Here is a 10,774-nt window from a genome sequence, read left to right on the forward strand (position 1 = left end):
AGTGGCAGGATACAGCTTGAACTTGATCCCAGTTAAGAAGTCACTACAGGCACGTTGTTACTTACTCGCTGTCTTCCAAAGGCAGAATACAAAAAGGCAGGTTTCAGGTGTTGGCTGAGGCTGTAAACACAGCAGTCAAAGTTGGCCCCTCCTCTCTGGCTCAACAACACACAGGAAGAGAGACACTGCCTGTGTTCCCGTATGGAAGGGTAACAGGTTATTCTTTGTCTACAAATCGTTTTTAGCAAAGGAAAATCTCAGATTATCAGAGATAACACTAGGTGAGTGAACTTATACTTAAGGAAGTGGAATACAAAGAGATTGTCATGCTTCTTTGTTTCTCTTAATAAACTTCTTCTCCCTCCTTTTTCTTGTCTCTCTCACTGTCACACAGACAAACAAGTGTTCAAGGCTGTGATTACCATATATACATCCCCACGACATACCACTGTCCCAAGTAATCATTAGCAAATGACAAAAAAAAGAGAGAAAAAAAAGACATGTCATCATAATTATTACTAAATGTAACACATTTCTGTTATTATGACTACCAATTCTAGTATTGCAGTTCTACTGTTGTTTGTCCAAGTGGTGTTGCCGTAGTACCCCATCTAGCAGAACTTGTTGCACATATGTAAAAGTGGAAAACAAGGAATGTAGTATGAGTGTTAGGTAGACTATAACTGTTGATTGTGATTGTATAAAGTGTTTTGATAAATGTAATTTCATGAATGCTTATCGTCTTGCAATGTTGCACAGAATGTATACTAGCTTGCTGGCTATTTAACATTCTGACAGGAATTTCACTGTGAAATTCCTGTCAGAATGTTAGTCAGCTAGCTAGTATACATTCTGTGCATTAGTTAGCAAACAGCCCATATACATTTCCACATATTCCACTTGTATGCTTTGCATGGAGTTAGGAACATCACTGGGAAGTTAGTTTGCTAGCAACACATTAACCCAGCAACCAACAGTGCTCACGGTCGCTAACGTTAATGTCTTTATTATATTATAATTGTAATATAGCCCACGGGAAGTTTGAGTAAAGTGTCAATCCCTTATGTAGTGCTGCATGTGTAATTTTACAGTTAGTAATCATGATCAAGAGAAAGGGTGGCACTGCCACTGACATTCAACAGTTTTTTGGGGCAGCCTCAGAGAAGAAGAAAAGTAAGTTAAGAGCAGTTAGAAAATGAGTAACATTACCAGTCAGGTGATAGAAGTATACGGTAGCACAAAAGATGAGTCGATGTAATAATCATTGCCATTCAGATCAGAAGTGGTTAGTACCTGAGCAAGAAACACCACTTGTTTACTGGTAATATTTCTTCCATGTTCACTCTGGTGTGTTCAGAGTAAAGAGAGAGAGAGAGAAATTGAGGATTTCTATTGTGCTAAATACTGCACAAAAATCTTTCTATGGATCAAAGTGAATATGATTATGGTTGGGCCACGTGATGCAGCTGTGCCAGGCAGCTTTTGGTCCCCCCCAATGTTGACTCCATGGCTATGGCCTCGAAACACAGTAATTTGTGTGGCATTCAGTATTTCAAAACTGCTGAAGAACAAATCAAACCGATGCAGTTTGGGGTGTAGTGTCATTTTGCACTTCACTCCATTTTGAAAAAAGTGGGTGTAAAGAGAAGGCGAGAAGAGGTGGTTTATAGTTGTCAGAAGGGAAATAGGGTGGAGCTGTTTGTGGTGTGTTTGTGGTAACCTATTTAAAATGATCATGCCTTTACTTTGGTAATAATTTGGACGTCATAGTTTCATTAAATAGTTTCTGTTAAGCAGGCAGGATGCAAGTTAGGACTAACACATATCACCTCAGGAAGCCTAAATGAACTCTGTGTTGACTGTTCTGTTAATTGTGCTGCTGTTCTGAGCCTGTTTGCTGGTTGGGAAAACTTGGAGCGTAATTGTTAGAGGTTGCTGTCAATGTTACTCCACTGCAGTGTACAATAGTCATTACATGTCTCACTGCTTTCCATACCTAGTTTCCTCTGTGTAATTGTGTGTATTATTTAATGGACCTTAAGTCAAAGCTGACCATGATGATGTATCACTAGTTTCCATTAGTCTAGAATAGGGACTGACCTGCACTGCACACAGCTGGGAAAAAGTACTGTAATACATAAGTCTGCTAATGTACTGTAAACGTAGGCTGGTCAGATTTATACTCCCAAGTTCACATGTTCATCACAGAACTCCCTCAAACATCTAGACTGATCTAAACACGATCTAAACAGGCTATGAAATTAATTAATATAATGAATATAAATCTGACGGCACACACTTATCCCACTGTTGGATCGACTTTTTGTTTACTTCTGTTGTCAAGACGATCAAAACAGACTAGCACACAGCCTGCAGCCTGCCATGAACGTGAGATGACGTTCACGGCCAAATCAAATAACCAATCGGAGGAGAGCCCTTCTAGCCAATCAGAGGCGAAAAAGGCGGTACCTTCCCCAACCGTCCTGGGGGAAAAAATATCGCACCCCGGCTCCGGTCCTCTGTGTGTCTGCGCATGCGTGTGGTGCTGTCACGGTTGCCTAGCGACAGACACCACACACCGGCGCTGCTCACAAAACCCGCGCCTTTTAAAAATGTCCACTACACCCGATACTCCACCACGAAAGAACACAGAAGACCCAAGCGTCAGTGTCACAGTTCTTCATACCCCAATCATCTCCTGAGACTGACGGTATGGGACATTATGTTATGATTGATTTCCTATCTGGTTGTGCTTTTGCCAGAAGATGTCAGTGCATGGGCATAGCCTATTTTAGTAAACTATTGTGGTTTGGTTGATTGTTTAGGATGTTGAGTTTTAAAAGTCGAATGAACGATCACTTATTTAATATACAGTAGTATTAGCCAATATAAATATTATATATGGCCATTTAAAGAACAAATCATACTAATGGATAAACAGTTAATAAATAAATAAATAAATACATTTGTTAAGAGAAAACATGTATTTTTTAATATATATACATTTCCTAGATTAAAAATGTTTGTAGAGCTTTCTGAGTATTCTGTCTCAAAATGTTTATATTTTTGAGGAACACAGTGTTCAGTGATCATTACATAAATTCTATTATTAGTGTGGTTTAACTGTTTGGATGACCTGACTTCCTTTCAAGTCATAAGACAGGCAGCAGACAAATACTGTTCAATTTAATTAACTATTTGTCATCCCACTCCTCCCCTCTAGGTTACCGCAGCTGAGCTGACACTGTCACAGTCTGCTCATCTCCTGGTATTATTCCACTCACCTGTCTCTGCTCCACTCTGCCAGTCAGCCACACCTCCTCATCAGGCCAACTCTCCACACCTGTGACAGCCTGGCTGCATTTAAGCCTGCTCCTGTCTCTGCTTCAGTGCCAGATTGTTCTAGATGCTTGCACCAGACTCTCCAGCGATTTTCTGCCTGATCTGCCGGTTCCGACCCTGCTTGCCTCTGACTATCCTGCCTGACCGATCTCCTGGATATTACCTCAGCCTTCTGTCTTCGACCACGAGTTTCGCCTATCCCCTCTTGGTTACACACCTGCTCGGCTCTGCGGCTACACAGCCCACCACTGGACCTGTCTGCCTGCTAGGTAATCCACCTGTTGCCGGCTTTGCCTTCAGTCAGCAACACCAGACTCACTCCTTCACTGATCTCGCAGATCACTGTGAGCAAAGACTTTTCTCCTCATCACTGTATATACTGTTTAAGACTCCGGTGATAAATAAAAGTCATTACCGACTGATATCCTGTCTGCCTGTGCTGCTTTTGGGTCCTCACCATACCCGTGACAGTACAATCTGGCCAGACATGGACCCAGCACACACGGCTATGGATCGCCTGGAGAAGGTAGAGGCGATGCTCCAGCACCACGAGGCGCTGCTACTGTCAAACTCCGCAGATGTCCGACTGGCAGTGGCTAAACAGGAGCAGGCGTTTACCTCGCTAGCCTCGCAGGTCCAACAGCTCGCCGCAGCTTTTGCTCAAGCTGTCCCTCTGCCTCCGGAACCAGTCCAGCCTCCACCAGCTCCGGCTGCCTCTGCCTCTGCCTCTGCTTTCGCCTCGGAGCCTCGTGTGGGGGTTCCTGAACGCTACGCCGGGGACGCGGAGGGCTGCCGCCCGTTCCTCACGAACTGCTCCATCCTGTTCGCTCTCCAGCCCCACACCTTCGCTTCTGAGGACGCCAGGGTGGCGTTCACTGTGAATCATCTGACGGGGCGCGCTCGGCTGTGGGGAACAGCCGAGTGGGAGCGTCGCACTCCAGCGTGCTCCTCTTTTCAAGCCTTCGCCGCCGAGCTCCGCAAGGTGTTCGGAGAAGCTTCCCGAGGTCCGGATGCTTCTGGAGGGCTTCTGGGTCTGAACCAAGGGACTCGTTCAGTGGCCGATTACTCCATCCACTTCCGCACCCAGGCTAGCTCCAGTGAGTGGAACCAGGCTGCCCAGTGCGACGCATTCCTAATGGGGCTCGCTGACTACATTAAGGACGAACTGATTTCCTACGAACTCCCCACCACTCTCGACGGCATCATCGAGCTGGCGTCCCGCATCGATCGGCGCATTCAAGCGAGACAGCGGGAGAAACATCAAGGGCTCACGGGACGACGCCAGCCCGCCCCGTCACCAGCAGCTTCCGGGGTATCGACGCCTCCTGGCAGCCGCCCTTCAGGGGAGCCTGAACCCATGCAGGTTGGTCGGGCCAGCCTAACTCCTGAAGAGAGGAGGAGACGCCGCGAGGGGAACCTCTGCCTGTATTGTGGCCAAGCGGGACACTTTATTCCCCGGTGTCCACTAAAAGGTCAGGCTCACCAGGAGGGGAGGAGTTCCTGGTGAGTCATACATCTAGCTCCTCCCCCAGCTCACGATCCCTGTGCCAGGTCCGCCTGCTACTGCCTGAGGGATCCCAGACCCTCGCCACCCTCATTGACTCTGGCTCTGATGCCAACATTATGGACTCGAACCTAGCTCTGCAGCTGGGTGTCGGTCGGATTCCCCTGCCAGCTCCAGTCTCCACCAACGCTCTAGATGGCCGACTTCTGGGAACTGTGACCCACCTGACAGCGCCTATACGGATGTTAATTTCCGGGAACCACCATGAAACACTCCAGTTTCACATCCTGCACTCTCCTCGTCATCCTCTCCTCCTGGGGTTCCCATGGCTCCGACGGCACAATCCACATCTCGATTGGACCACAGGGGCGATCCTGGGGTGGAGCTCATCTTGTCACCAGGTCTGCCTCAAACAAGCCGCCGCACCACAACCTTCTGCCGGGACCAGTTCTTCAACCGATGTGCTGGGGGTCCCGGCTGAGTATCTGGACTTCAGGGAGGTCTTCAGTAGGGCCAAAGCAACCTCCCTTCCCCCACATCGGCCCTATGACTGCGCCATTAACCTCCAGCCCGGTGCCACGCCGCCCAGAGGACGCCTGTATTCTCTGTCCGTTCCTGAGAGGGGGGCGATGGAGAAATACATCAACGATGGTCTAGCGGCGGGCATCATCCGTCCCTCCTCGTCTCCGGCTGGAGCCGGTTTCTTCTTCGTGGAGAAAAAAGACAAGACACTCCGCCCCTGCATTGATTATCGGGGATTAAATGACATTACCATCAAGAACCGGTACCCCCTGCCTCTCATCTCCTCAGCTTTCGAGCTCCTAGAGGGGGCCACCATCTTCACCAAGCTTGACCTGCGCAACGCCTATCACCTGATCCGGATCCGCGAAGGGGACGAGTGGAAGACGGCGTTCAATACCCCCACCGGTCACTACGAGTACCTGGTGATGCCCTTCGGCCTCACCAACGCCCCTGCTGTCTTCCAGGCCCTGGTGAATGACGTGCTCAGGGATATGCTCAACAAGTTTGTCTTCGTATACCTTGATGATATCCTGATCTTCTCCCGCTCAAGAGAGGAACATGTGCATCACGTCCAGAAGGTCCTCCAACGTCTCCTGGAAAACTCCCTGTTCGTCAAGGCCGAGAAATGTGAGTTTCATGCCTCGTCTGTCTCCTTCCTGGGGTACGTCGTAGGGAGAGGGACCGTGGAGATGGACTCAGCCAAGGTTTCTGCCGTCACCACTTGGCCCACCCCTGATTCCCGCAAGCAGCTTCAACGTTTTCTGGGCTTCGCCAACTTCTACCGGAGGTTCATCAGGGGCTACAGTTCGGTGGCGGCCCCCCTCACAGCTCTTACCTCCTCCAAGGTGCCCTTTCTCTGGTCCACGGCCGCCAATGACTCTTTTCAGGCCCTGAAGACACGATTCACCTCTGCCCCCATCCTCCAAATGCCGGACCCTGAACGGCAGTTCGTGGTCGAGGTGGACGCTTCCGACTTAGGAGTGGGGGCCGTCTTGTCCCAGAGAGCGGCCTCCGACCAGAAGTTGCACCCCTGCGCCCTCTATTCCCGACGTTTGACCCCGGCCGAGAGGAATTATGACATTGGGAACCGAGAGCTCCTCGCCGTCAAGTTGGCTTTGGAAGAGTGGCGACACTGGCTCGAGGGGACTAAACTGCCGTTTCTGGTATGGACAGACCATAAGAACCTTGAATACCTCCGGTCCGCCAAAAGACTGAACTCCCGCCAGGCCCGATGGGCACTCTTCCTGACCCGCTTCAACTTTTCCCTCTCCTATCGACCGGGGTCCCGCAATGTCAAGCCCGATGCCCTGTCCCGTCAGTTCTTGGAAGAGGAGAGGGACAGGGCCGACCCAGACACTATCCTGCCTTCTTCCCGTCTGGTGGCCACACTCACCTGGGAGATCGAGGAGAAGGTCAGGGCCGCCGCCCAAGACCAGCCCGGACCCAGCGCTTGCCCTCCCAATCGTCTGTTCGTCCCGCCTGACCTCCGATCCGAGGTTCTACAATGGGCCCACAGCACTCGACTTACCTGTCATCCAGGGATCCAACGGACCAAGGACGTCGTGAAGCGCCGGTTCTGGTGGACATCACTGGATGAGGACGTTCGGGATTTCGTTAATGCCTGTCCCACCTGCAACCAGCACAAGCCGGCTCACCATGCCCCTGCCGGTCTTCTACATCCCCTGCCTGTACCTCATCGTCCCTGGTCGCACATTTCTTTGGACTTCGTCACCGGTCTACCACCATCCAGCAGCAACACTACTATCCTAACGGTGGTAGATCGGTTCAGCAAGATGGCACATTTCGTGCCCCTGCCCAAACTTCCATCTGCCAAAGAGACGGCGAAACTACTCCTCCTCCACGTCATCCGTCTCCACGGCATCCCAGTGGACGTGGTCTCTGATCGGGGTCCCCAGTTCGCCTCAGTATTCTGGAGGGAGTTCTGCTCGCTCCTGGGAGCCACCGTCAGCCTGTCCTCGGGGTACCACCCCCAGTCCAACGGCCAGACCGAACGCAAGAATCAGGAGATGGAAACGGCACTACGCTGCATGACGTCTCAAAACCCTACTTCCTGGTCCGAACAGCTTTTATGGGTAGAATACGCCCACAACACATTGACCAGCTCTGCCACCGGTCTCTCTCCCTTTGAGTGCACCTATGGGTTCCAGCCACCGCTCTTTCCTGCACTGGAAAAAGAAGCATCCTGCCCCTCTGTCCAGGACTTCATCCGGCGTTGTCACAGGACCTGGACCCGAGCCAGGGCGGCTCTACTCCGGGCCGCTGACCGCTACACCGCGGCCTCCAATCGCCACCGCTCCAAGGCCCCGGACTACCAACCGGGGCAGAAGGTTTGGCTCTCTACCCGTGATCTTCCCCTCCGGGTGGAATCCAAGAAACTGGCTCCACGCTTCATCGGCCCATTCGAGATCCAAGAGATCGTCAACCCGGTGGCAGTGAGGCTCAAACTCCCTAGATCCATGCGAGTTCATCCCACGTTTCACGTCTCCAAAGTAAAACCGGTCCAAGAAAGCGCCCTGGTTCCTGCCACACCGCCTCCACCGCCTCCTCGCCTCATCGATGGAGGTCCCTCCTACACTGTCCGTCGCCTCCTGCAGTCTCCCCGGCGTGGGAGGGGATTCCAGTACTTGGTGGACTGGGAGGGTTACGGCCCTGAAGAAAGGTCCTGGGTCCCTGGGAGGGACATCTTGGACCACAACCTCATCAGGGACTTCCATCGACGCAACCTCACCCAGACATCCAGAACCAGGCCACCTCCCAGACCACATCCTCCGTCGGAGTCCCCGAACGACAGCGACGACGCCAAGGACAGGGCGGGCCCCCCCTACTCTGAGGAGGAGGACGACGACACCCTCCCCGGGACCAGGGAGGTGGAGATGGACGCTGGACTCTCTGACGAGTATTAGCCCTCCTCCAGGCCCCCGCCTCCCACCCGGCTTGGTCCATTCTTTTTGGGACGTCGAGAGCCGTCCCTTGATGGGGGGGTTCTGTCACAGTCTGCTCATCTCCTGGTATTATTCCACTCACCTGTCTCTGCTCCACTCTGCCAGTCAGCCACACCTCCTCATCAGGCCAACTCTCCACACCTGTGACAGCCTGGCTGCATTTAAGCCTGCTCCTGTCTCTGCTTCAGTGCCAGATTGTTCTAGATGCTTGCACCAGACTCTCCAGCGATTTTCTGCCTGATCTGCCGGTTCCGACCCTGCTTGCCTCTGACTATCCTGCCTGACCGATCTCCTGGATATTACCTCAGCCTTCTGTCTTCGACCACGAGTTTCGCCTATCCCCTCTTGGTTACACACCTGCTCGGCTCTGCGGCTACACAGCCCACCACTGGACCTGTCTGCCTGCTAGGTAATCCACCTGTTGCCGGCTTTGCCTTCAGTCAGCAACACCAGACTCACTCCTTCACTGATCTCGCAGATCACTGTGAGCAAAGACTTTTCTCCTCATCACTGTATATACTGTTTAAGACTCCGGTGATAAATAAAAGTCATTACCGACTGATATCCTGTCTGCCTGTGCTGCTTTTGGGTCCTCACCATACCCGTGACAGACACAGGTGTACCACACAGTCAGACACAACCTCAGCTACAACAGTGCTGACTGTGCACATAAACTGAATCAAAAGATTCTACCGGATTCAAAAATTGTAAAAAATAAATAAATAAATAAATAAATAAATTTTAAAAAAAGACTATAGGGGGAACAAAGGCAGAGGCAGTGGTTAAAGATGTCCTTGCTCCAAAGGCAGTGGGTGATGTTCTCAAGGCCCTAACATCAGATAAACCCCTCCCATTTTCTTTTCAGACAGATGCATCAAATAAAGGCAACAGGAAGATGTTCCCCCTTGCTGTTCAACACTTCAGTCCAGAATGCGGGGTCACCAACAAAATGCTGGATTTCATGGAAAATGCAGATGAGTCCGCTGATCACTCTGCCCGCTTCTTCATGGAGCCTTCTGTCAATCAACCACCTGGCTTCTCCGTCCAATGACGGCTCTGGCGTGGCTACTGTGGTCGGTGCCTCTCCCTTTGTTCCTTCTCCGCTTCCTGCTGCTTCACCCGCTCTGTGCGTCTTGTTTCTCTCTCCCCTCCTGCTTCCTCTGGATGCTTTAAAAAAGCTGCCAGTAGGCTCGTTCGAGATGAACTGCGCTGCCTGGAAGGTGGACGAGACCAGGCGGCAGCAGCAGGGGGCGGTGACAAAAAGCTGCAGTCATGTCGGACAGTTTCCAGCCGCTGTCAAAGAAAATACAGGAAGTCAGAGAAATGTTTACATCCTGTTAGAGCCATCTGTAGGCTACCTGTAGTTTGCAGAACACGTTCGGATAGCTATGGCTGATATGTGTGTGTATATATATATACACACACACACAACCGTATGGGATTTTCAAAATAAAAGCACAACACACTCCCAGTGTACAATACATGCAATAAAAACACACATAAAACTACACACTAAAATCAGAAATGTTGCGAATTAAAAAACACACTGGGAGCTTAAAATACACACAATAAAATCATTACTTTACCCATGTGATATATGTTCAGGTTTCATGTCCAGTATTGCTGAATTTTGGAAATAAATAGTTTTCTCATTTAGCTTGTAAGCCACACATGGCATGTTATGATAGCCTATTTTTAATCTGTACCACTGTCATTTGATTATAAAAATGGCACGAGCACATACAATATGACTAGTGTGTAACAGCTTTAAGATAAGTGGTTGAAGAAAGTATATTAAACTATGAGACTTTTAAGACCTCTCATTACATATTTACAGTGACTGCAAAGAGTTTGGACACATTCACTAGATATAATAATAGGCCCAAAGAACTGCTGTAAGCCTTCACCAAATAAAGGAATATTTTATTTTTTATGCAATAACAATAATAAAATGATGTTGATACATTAGATTGATACATTGATACGGAAAGTAGGTCACAAAATGTAATGAAGAATGAGTTCTTCACAGAATAATGAGATTATTTTTAGGTGTAGAGCAACACTCCCCACTCAAACATGAAAATCAGCCGAATGTCAATCAATTTCCTATAAAGAAGAATCATAACAGAGCGACAGTAATCAAAACAGACCAGCAGAGGGTACTGAAAGGCCAGGCAGACATTTTATATCTACTGAACTCCAAAGTCTTAAATGAGATCTACCCATCAAACCAGTTTTAAAGACGGAGATTTCTTTTTGGTGTGAATAATTGTGAGGGGGAGAGTGAATGTTTGCAACATGTTTTTTCGATTGTGAATCAGTACGGTCATTCTTGAATGATATGCAGAGCTTGCTACAGTCCAGGGAGATTGAACTGCTTCCCTTGACAGTGAAGGAGATTAATGCCTTTTTTCCATTACATTTGCCGGCCTGTCTCCACTCG

Source organism: Pagrus major, chromosome 7 (assembly GCF_040436345.1).
Source record: "Pagrus major chromosome 7, Pma_NU_1.0".
Classification (NCBI taxonomy): Eukaryota; Metazoa; Chordata; class Actinopteri; order Spariformes; family Sparidae; genus Pagrus; species Pagrus major.